Source organism: Microcaecilia unicolor, chromosome 4 (genome assembly GCF_901765095.1).
Source record: "Microcaecilia unicolor chromosome 4, aMicUni1.1, whole genome shotgun sequence".
NCBI classification, from domain to species: domain Eukaryota; kingdom Metazoa; phylum Chordata; class Amphibia; order Gymnophiona; family Siphonopidae; genus Microcaecilia; species Microcaecilia unicolor.
In genome coordinates, this window is record NC_044034.1 from 214186819 (window position 1) to 214197819 (window position 11001).

The 11001-nt window shown below is 42.9% G+C and overlaps 1 long non-coding RNA gene across 1 annotated transcript in view; it reads left to right on the top strand.

Annotated features, from left to right (window-relative positions):
- LOC115468010 overlaps positions 1-11001 on the top strand; it is a 178276-nt gene that overhangs the window by 158368 nt on the left and 8907 nt on the right. The window contains exon 3 of the long non-coding RNA XR_003941801.1: positions 5841-5933. This is a non-coding gene — a long non-coding RNA (uncharacterized LOC115468010). The remainder of the gene's footprint in view (positions 1-5840; positions 5934-11001) is intronic.

Genomic DNA, 11001 nt, shown 5'->3' on the forward strand with positions numbered 1-11001 from the left:
GCTAATAAGCAAACAGCCGAGTTTAACTGAGCCACGCACACTTGGGAAGATAGGATATGCAATTAAAACATAATACATCTTTTTCTTCCCTGAATTTTATTTTCTCTTTCTCTCTCTTTCATTCTTATTTTCCCTTATTGCCTTTTTTCACCTTTTATTCCTCTTTTTCAAATTCTTTCTTTCTTTCATCTTTTCCTATTTGTTTTTTTCTTCTTTTTCCTTTGCTCTGTATTGTCTTTCTTTGATTTTGTTTCTTCCCTCTTCTATTCTAGTTCATTTCTATTTTTTGCTTCTCCTGTGATTTCTCTCACCCTATTTTTCTTTTCCCATTTGCATCTCTAGTGCACCAGGTTCCCAATGAGATTGCGATCAGATGTAATATATCAATGGCTTTATGTCATTTTGTAATCATGGGTTTAGAATAGAGTTTGGGTAAAGGAAGACCATTGGGTTGATATTCAGCCCATGGCAGTAAGTAGCCTGTAAACCATTCACAGCTGCAGGCTGAATTAACTCCAGAGATTCAGTGCTAGGGCATGTGCGGCCTCCAGAATTGACTACCTGAGTTAGTGCACCAACTCGGAAGCTATTTGCATACCATCTCTATTCAGACTGGTGTGCAGTTATCTTGGCAGATAAAGTTAGGACAGCCTTTGTCCACTCACTTAACCAGTTAGTGGACTGAGAGCCAGATGCACTAAGGTCATCGTAAAGAATCTCTCTGTATTTCCATCTTGGTAAAATTTACCGATTTTTGAAATGCAGAGGGATCCCAAAGCGAATTACATGCAAATGAGCTGCTCACTGCTTTTGTGAACAGTTCATTTGCATGTGATGGGGGGAAGCCAGTTGGTCAGCTGAGCATGTGCAGAACAGCCAATCGTAAAGCGTGGCTGCTCTGCACATGCTATAGATGGCTTTCATACATGCAGACAAGCTACTTGTATGAAAGCAATTTGGTAGCCTTTTTTGCTAGCATCTCATGGACAGCCATAATAACAAACCAAGCAGTTCTGGAATGTATCAAACAAAAAATCTCACTGTAGGACAAGGTAGCAAAACAAAAGTTCTCCTATTTGGTCACTGTCATGAAATGCCTAGCTACCCACCTGGGGTTGCCCTGCAGCCACTTAGAAGGTCTATCCTTAGCACAGCTCAGGTCCACCTGCACCTGCCGCTCATGCTCTACACTAGCACCCTCCTCCCACCGATTGGGTCACAACCGCCTCTGGGTTGAGTCTCCCACTCTCAAATTATCCCCATTGATTTCTAGGTTACTGAAGCCACACTCCCAGTGGTCCCACAGTTCCCAGAAAAAACTCACAGACCCAACACACAAACCACCAGGATTATTTATCAGTCCAGACAGGTAGAACAAACAAACAAATGTATTATTCTCAGAACTTGGAACAGTGGACAAAAAGCTGCAATTAGCAAACAGTAACAAGTAACTGAAAAATGGATCAATTAGAAAACTAACTAAACATTTGCATATTTCCTAGAAAGTACCTGGGGAGATCAGGACATAGCTGTTCACCAGTTATCAAATATAACTGGTTTTTACAGGGCTTCAGCAAAGAGCTCTCTCTCTCTCTCTCTCTCTCTCTTCTCCTGGGCTGAAACTAAAGCAACAACCAGGAACAACTGCTAGGTAATTTCAAACTCCAGGCCAATCAGAGCCCAGTCAACAAGTTTTAAAGGTATACTGCTGCTTGCTTCCTGCTTGTGTTAAAGAAAAAGAACATTCAGTTCTCTATAACAGCTTTACAGCAAAGAAACACACCTAATACATTTTACAGGCTTAAAACACACTGTTTCTTCACAGTCACATCATGCGAAGCAAGTCCCTTGAAAAAGACATCATTCTTGGAATGGCTAGTGTCAAAAGAAAAAAAGGCTTCCCAAGAATTCACTGGGTATATACTATCAAGAAAGATACTGGAATGAATGTAGCAGAACTGAAAAAAGCTGCGAGAGATCGGAAGGCATGGAGAACACTGATCCATAGAGTGACTGAAGCCGTATTCGACTGAATGGATAAGAAGGAGCCTTTGTGTTTTATTTTTTTTTTTGCATACATATTTTGTAATGATCTTTCAGCCACAGCTGGCTTGAGAATCCGTAGAAGATTAAACTGCTTTAAACATGAACAGAAATGTTTCCACTACAGCTGATGATTTCTTTTTGCAGCGGCACAGTTAAATTTTGCTGCCCTCGAGGAGGGTTGATGAAATGGCACTTCCTTCTTCAGTTTTCCTTCTGCTTGGTAGGGAGAGATGGCTACACTCCCCGAGAGTGGAGGAAATTAATATGTCATCACTGCTAGAGATGGGTTGCCAACTCGGAGGCATATCTAGTAGGTGTCTTGTGTGCAAGGACGGTGAGCCCTTAGGTCCCGTAAGGCCCCGAGGGACCTTAAAGAACAGCCGTGCAACCCCAAGTCTTCACCCGCGGCGACCGCCGTTCACCAAGGGTTGAGCCCCCTGCAGGCGGTCAACGGGACTTCAGGAACAGCGGGGTGCCAAGCTGACCCGAACAGGGACCAGGAAAGCAGAGGGCAGATGGAGAACGAGAACATCCAATAACAGTCAAAGTTCAGGGCAGGCAGCTTGATTTCATTGGTGATTTCTGTCAGTTTGGTTTTGTAAGGAATTGTGACATCGTCTGCATATATAAAAGGGTTAAGGCCATGGTTGGATAAGGATTTGACAAGTGGGGTCATCATTAAGTTGAACAGGATCGGTGATAGCGGTGATCCTTGCAGTACTCCACAGTCTGCTTTCCACGGTGATGATGTTTGAATTTGATACTGTGGAGGGGGTGAAAGCCTGACTGTGATTCGTGTAATATTGAGAATTTGTTTATGTAATCTGTAAGTTGTTTGGTTACCATGCGTTCCATCTTTGACCACCACAGGGATAGAGGCTACTGGATGGTAGTTAGTGATTTTGTTTGTTTTTTTCTTGGTATCTTAATAATAATGAGATGCATTTAAATGCATGCAAAATCTCATTATTAGAGATATTGAATGATGTAGCTGTGGTGAATACTACAAACTGTGTTATTCCCAGAAAATGATACCACCATCTTCTGAAGTGATTTTTGCTTTATATTCATAGGGCTGCTCCCTGATGCAGTAACCAAAACATGGCCCATGTCGACAGTTGGTCTGATAATGATAAGTATTTACTTCAGCAAATTTGACTTGTCAGTACGATTTAAGTGATAAAGAGTAATATAAATTATTATAGCAATAAATACAATTTAAATAGGCTGGAAAGTAACAAAACCACTATTAGTTCTGAACTGATGACGAAAAGAGGCGAGCCATGAGTATGTTGCTCATGTGAAAGTCCCCAATGATGGTTCAGCTGTGGTTTCGTCAATACAGTTACTAAGTTAAGGACAATTTAGCAAGTGTAGGATTTGGCATAGCCAGCAATAAGCTGGCATCATTTTTCCTGCCCAGGAGCATTCGATCACTAACATGTAGCCTGATGCTCCTGGGTGCCATATTAATGGGGCCAAAGCAAACTCTGTTTCTCCTGTCTCCTCATCAAAGACAGTTCCCCTGAACACAACCCACAGAAGATACACTATCTGAGCAGAACTCCTACCGATGAGCCCCTCTTACCCCTGACAGACACTACTTTCCTGTAGTTCCCCTCAACCCCCTCCCGGCTTACAGTAATGTATCCATGGGGCCTAGGGATTTCCAGAGGCCTATGTATACCTAGTATACCTGAATGTAACTCACCTTGAGCTACTACTGAAAAAGGTGTGAGCAAGTCTAAGTAAATAAATAATTGTGTACCCCTACCTGTAAAATATGGCTGCTAGGCGCCATTTTGTGAATAGTACAGTGGTGGAGAGCGATAAAACTGCAGACACTGCGAGAGGGCAACAATAGCGGGGGTTCAGCTCCTAATGAAGCGAATGCGAAACAGGAGCTTGCTTAGAGCGAACCTACTAGAAAACGCCCAAAAGGATAAGTGCTAATAGCTGCAATTAAAATTTAAAAAGTGTATGCGAATTAGCAACATAAAGAGGATTTTAGACTGATGAGGATGCCCACCTGTAACCACACTGGGTAAATCAATGACCAGCGGCAGAGCGGAGCGGTGCTTTTCAATACAGAATGAATTTGCACCAGGTTATCTGAAGTCTCTTACCTCTTAACAAAAGACTGTGTGGTACTTTGTAGTTTGCAATAGAGATATTAGATAGAGAATAATACATAGGCCAATTTTTGCCATTAACCTGTGCAAATATTTCTGTTGTTGATCCTGGTGCCTAATCTCTTCCTTCCATTCTCCCATTATGCTTTATTATTGCAGTAGAGGCAGTGCATGCAAATCTCTCTCATGAATATTCATTGCGAATATCCTGAAAAGCTGATTGGCTGGTTTGGGAATCACTGTGCTTAGCTATAGTGATAGTGGCTATATATTGCCACTATCTGTAGAGCTGGTGGAAATCAGCAATCTCTATCTACACTCAGTGCAGATAGCAGAGTTGACTATACATTATGGACTAAATTCAGTAAATGGTGCCTGAATATGGGGCGTGATAAAAATGTGTGCTGAGCAGAATTGCGAGTTGGATGATATTTATAAACTAGCGCGTAGTGTTGGGATCTGCACCCAACATTTTGGCCCACCTCTCTGCCGCCGCCCTCCCATCCCCCGCGGCCACTATCGCATCCCTGCTGCCACCCTCCTGCCACCCCCTCACCACCAATGAAAAGGTATCTTGGCTGGTGGGGGTCCCCAACCCGCCAGCTAAAGCGTTTGTCCCGCACTGGTCTCACAGTGCCTGCGCTCTGTTCTGTTTCAGTCACGGGACAAAAAGTAGCACATATGAGTTTATCTTGTTGGGCAGACTGGATGGACCGTGCAGGTCTTTTTCCTGCCGTCATCTACTATGTTTGCTTTAGCTGGCGGAGGTTAGGGACCCCCCACCAGCCAAACCGGGAACCCCAGAGCCAATTTGGGGGGCCCAGGCCCCCATGGGCCCCCATAGCTACGCCACTGCTTGTTACTCAATTAAATTGTGTATACAATTGGGCATGTAACTTTAAGTGCTGTTCACAGAATTTCTTTGGATATATATATAAACACTGTTGCCACAATTAAAAAAAATATGCTGATTTAAATATTTGACCCCCACAGGTTTTTACCCCATTATATGAAAAATTTGGTAAGGTAGAGGAGAGGGAAGATACCAACCCACAGTATCTGAGTTACCTCCCTGTCACTTACTGCAGACAGAATGAGCAAAGCGAAACTAATTTGGCTCCACTGTGTTCACGCCAGGTTCATGCTCAGTGGGATGTGACAGTTTTCATGACATGTGACAACAAAGACGGTTTGGGCGGAGGCAGTGTCAGGGCAGTATCCAAAGGGGACATAAAATTGGGTCATTCCCAGAGTTCAGGATGGAATACTTAGCCTTAAGATCAGCCAGGAACCTGAAGTAAGTAGAAACAGCTGAGAATAAGACTGTTTCAGGGAGCTTCCAAAGCTACACCTCTAGCCATAAGGGATTGGCTAGGGTTTAGGCAAAAATCCAGTGGCTGACCACCTTAACTTGCTGTCAAGCCTCTGGTTTGAGAAATCCTTGCTGTCAAGTCTTTCTGCTTCAGTCTATTACCTGCTTCTGACCTCAAGTTGCAGGCCTGCTGTTCCAGTTCACTTCCAATCATTATTCCAGCCTTGTTACCTGCTTTCTGAATCCAGATTCAGGTCTGGGGTCCTGGTTTGCCTGCTAACTCCAGTTCAAAACTTGCAGCCTAGATCTGTCTCCAGTTCTGTTACCAAATTATTTCTTCTTATTTGCAGGTTCCTGTCTGTGCCTCTGTCTGTGTGAGTTCACACACTGATTCCACTTGAGTTCCTGCTGGTAAAGTTCCAGATCAGACCTTGGTCTAACAGGTGCAGCTTCTAATTCCTGAGCACATTTTAGCCTAGGCCTGTCTCAGCTTGCATACCACACCTGGGCAGTAACCTGATAGGCAGATAGGGTAGTTATGGTGAGGTGACCTGCTGCACTCATTAGAAGAGGGGATTACTGTGTGTAGAGTGAAAATCTCTTCAATTAATGAATCTCAAAGCAGCCCCTGTCATGCAAGGAGTCCCCCCAAAAAGCAAGGGCCTAGTTGTATCCATTTCCTGATCTCCCTAACATTTCCCAGTGTTCTTTCCCAAATTATCACTTGAGGGCCCTTAATTTTAGCATATGCCACTCAGTCATTTGATTGGTTGAATAATGTTATGACTTATAACTACATTTATTATGTGAGTTGTGCATTTGTGCCAAGCAGACCTCGGTCAGTTCACAAAGCCATCCCGTATATATTTCTTTGAGTTCTTTCTCTTTACACAATGCATCTGTTCCCCATCCCCCAACATGTGTTTGCTGTTATATCCAGATGTCCACAGCTTGTATAAAATAAATATTTAGAATCAGACTTCTGGTGAACTCCCATTCCACTCCAATCCAATGTTTGTCCTGTGCCAATTCCTGAAAAGACCAGCAGGCCAACTGTCTAGTTAGAACAAATGGGGATACCTATGTGAGGGAGAGAAGGGGAAAGGTTGAGCTTTCAGTGTTTAATGGCAGTGGTATATCAACAAATTGCACAATCTTAATGCACTGACCCAACTATTTCAATATGCTCTGCCACTGCTGTATTATCCAGATTCTTAATATTATGTTTCAAGGGATGTGTTTCATCAAATGGTCATACATTAATATGAAAAGGTTACACAATAATTTGAAGCCGGTGAATGAACTCAGTGCATCCATTGCTCTAATAGACTCACATCTACTGCTGCACCAACCTTCAACACAACCACTTGCAAATCATCTAAATAAAGTCATGTTAGTGGCCACAAAATGAACAGATTGATCTTTTTAATGACTTGCTATGAGGAAATCATCCTCAGTACTTCTAGTGGCCAAGATAAGGGCTTCTCAAAACTCTCCGATGGACCTTTAACCAATCAGATTTAAAGGATATCCACAATCAATATGCATGAGGGATTAGCATGCAGTAGCTCCAGTTTATGTGTAACTCCTTTGGTCTCCGGATTCCATTCAGGGCCTCTAGCCTGAAGTGAGATTGGTTGCACACATTTCAGGGGCTGCAGCTCACAACACAACTAGGAATATAACTGCTGGTATCAGGGGTCCTGAGATGGAACCAGTTGTCACTGGGAGGCCATTGGCCAAGGGGTCTCTTAATCTAAGTACATAAGTATTGCCATACTGGGACAGACTGAAAGTCCATCAAGCCCAGCATCCTGTTTCCAACAGTGGCCAGGTTACAAGTACCTGGCAAGATCCCAAAACAGTATAATGCTGCCTATCCTAGAAATAAGCAGTGGATTTCCCAAGTCCATTTTAATAAAAACTAACTGCTTTTACTATATTCTCTGGCAATGAATACCAGAGTTTAATTACACATTGAGTTAAGAAATATTTTGTCTGATTCATTTTTAATTTACTACTTTGTAGCTTCATTGTCCTAGTTTTTTTGGAAAGAGTAAACAAGCAATTCACATCTACCTGTTCCACGCCACTCAGTTGTCTTTTCTCCAACCTGAATAACCCTAGCCGCTTTACCCTTTCCTCATAGGGAAGTCATCCCATCCCCTTTATCATTTTTTTCGACCTTCTCTGTACCTTTTCCAACAAAATTCACAGTCTAGTCCAAAAGAGTATTCTGAACCATAAATGCTTACAGAAAGTTAATTAAATAATTGGAAAGGTTAGGTCAGTTACACTGCAATTATCTTGTTTCATTTTCTTAGTTAGTCCAACTTCTTCTGGTAGAATGGGTTGGATTCCCTCCCCATATGTGGTCTATTCTAGTTTGATTATTTTTTTTGTACATTCCTAAGACTAATGATGACATTGCCTTTGTTTTCTTATAATCATATTTCATGTGTTTCAAGGTTTTCTTAATGGATATTGAAAGGTTGTAAAAGTAGTAAAAGGTGCACAGTTGAAGAAAAAAACCACACCAAGGTAGAAAATCATAAGATTTCAAATTTGTTGGATGTTCTTAAAGAAACTTTTAGCTTTCCAATGCTTTCCTCATTCTTCCTTCATTCCCCAAAATGATCTACTTTCTTTCTTCCTCAAAGACAAAGGAGCTTATATTCAAAGCGATTTAAGACAGTAGGAGAGGCTCCTGCCGCATAAATCACTTGTTACAGCCTGCCCCCTGATATTCAGTGGCACTAAAGTGTGCAGTGTCAGTCAATATCACCTCTGACCACTGTCAAAAAAGGGGGCAGTGTTAGGGAAGAGCCTAGGGTTATATGACTGCTAGTAATATTCAGTGCCAGCAACCGCATAGATAAGTGGCCAGATTTAGGACAGCTCAGAAGCTGTCCTAACTTTGGCCTGCCTAGCTATGCAGGTGTGTGCTGGGTAAAATGTTAGAGAAACTATTATAAACAACCAGTGGCGTAATGAGGGCAGGGCAGTGGGGACGGTCTGCCCCATGTGCACGCTGCAGTGGGGTACAGGGAGCAGCAGCATGGCTGTCAGCCCCGCTGGTTCCCTGCTTCCAAACCAGGGCAGGGAACTGGCGGAGCCAACAGCCACGCGACTGCTCCCAGCACCCCAGGAGGTGATGCGCCGGGAAAGGTGATGCATGGGGGGGATGTGATGCACTGAGGGGGGTGATGCAGCGGGGGGGGGGGGGGGGGTTGATGTGCCAGGGGGACAAGCAGCAGCAATCTGCCCTAAGTGCCAGCCAACCTAAGAACGCCACTGTTTGTTTATAATAGTTTCTCTAACGTTTTACACAGCACACACATCACGCTCACTAATCTGTAATTTCTTTGGTCATCCCAGGAACTCTTTTTGAAAACTGGTATTACATTGACCACCCTCCAATTTTCAGGTACTATAGATGATTTTAATGATATGTTACAGATTACATATAGTAGATGTGTACCTATTAAATGTATGCTTTGTAAGATACATGTGTATTTACAAAATAGTGCTTAGGCAGAAGTTTTGCATTTATGCACACATATACATGTATATGACATTATTTTAATAATTTACTACTACTACTATAAATCATTTGCATATCGCTACCAGTCGTACGCAGCGCGCATTGATAATCAGTATATAACAGTCAACATGTACTTTATAGGATTACCCTCCACATGATCAATAACAAGCTAGATCAGGCTTTTTTTTATTTTGCTGTGTTTCTACCCAGTAGTGTGTGGCTTACAAGGTAAACTCTCTTATTCCCTTCCAAGTCTGCCACCACTATCACTGTGGACTTTCTGAAGGATCTTTCCACCTGCTACTACTAATATTGTGCCTGTATGATAGTCTTCACTAAGGAACGGTCCCAATAATATAATCAGTTTGTAAGGTCAGAGTGCATTCATTCGTAAGTTTCATCATGGACTCACTCTATTCATTTGTGTCCTACCTCACTCATTACTGGCAAAATAACGTAGGGATAGAAGACATGCCATATCTCCACACTGACCATTGGATATAGTGTTCAATTTGGGACTAGGCTTGTTCTTCATCTTCCTGGGCATAAAAGGCTCTATCCTGGTTCAGCTTTGCTTCTACACTCATCCTGTTATTTTTCCAAGTGAAAACATGGTCTACTGCTTTGGCCACCCCATTCAATTCAGGGTTCAAGACCATCTTGAGGATACTCCCAAGGAAGGTTCATCAACAAGCAACCCCAAGGCTAAGCAGACAAAATCTAGCTTGGTCTCCAAAACAGGCAATCTGTGCTCTTGTCCTTCTTGATGAACCACAGACATGTACTAGACAGAGAAACAGTCTCTAATCCAGGCATTCTCTAACTTTCGCACTCTTCAACACAGTTGGCCTAGGTGAGTGGTGACATGGATAATAACCACCTTTCAAGTGGTGGGACCTCTCCTGACATCTCTTCATATATGCATTGAATGGTAACCCTTCCCTGACCCTGGACCTTTGGAACATCTTCCTCTTCTGTGCTTGGTCATATAGAAGACCTTAATTGAAGGTTTCTGCTTCTTCATCTACTGCCATTTTCACATATGGGGGAAAGTGCTGGTGGTGGATCTCCTTCAGCTCCCAACTCCTAGCAGACCCAGGGCACAAATGAATTTTGGGGGAAAGGCATCCCCCTCCCCAATACTCACCCCTTTCACAGCAGCTGATTGGGTCTCAGCACTCCTTAGAGTAGCACCTTGATTTACTCTGCTTTTAGTGCCCAACAGCACAGATGAACACTGATTGGCACTCAGCTCCACTGAGCTTTCTACACCAGTAGCTGGTGACTTAGTCCAAGGGCCATGCTTTGAATCTTGTTTCCTCCTGGGTCCTCTGGCTATTGACTGGCAGCGTGTCCAAGGAATTCTAAGACTTATAAATGGCATGACTGCAGAATACACATTTGAGAACCACAGGCTAAACCTCATGGTCACTGTGACAACTCTGGCATTTGGACGGGTCTCGGTAGTCTTTCCTTCCGTGGTTCACTTTGCATTGGTCCTTGGAATCTTCTGACTCCTTACACTCTCTTCAGAACCTCAGAGGAGTTCCTTTTCTTTCTACTTCAAAGGCCTCCTCTGGCCTTCCACTCCTTACTCAAAAACATGGTAGTGTAATGGCTTTAATAAGCCAGAAACAACAAACCTCTGTGGTATAGTGACTTAGCCAGCCAAAAACAATAACTTTGTCCAAGGCTTTGCTATTTATAAGATCATAATTCCTTCCATTTTTGGTCCAAACTCCTACTCTTTTAGATACTTTCCAGGTCTTGGAAGGTTCTGTAAGTATTGACAATAGCACTCCTTTTGACTGGTAAATACACTAGAGGTCTCTTTATATGCAAATTTTCTCTTGCATATTCATTGTGCATATCCTGAAAACCTGACTGTGGGGTCCCCATGACAGCTCTGGCTTAGATATTGTATCCCACTGGCCCTTAGTTGTAACATCAATAAATGGTGCCCTGTG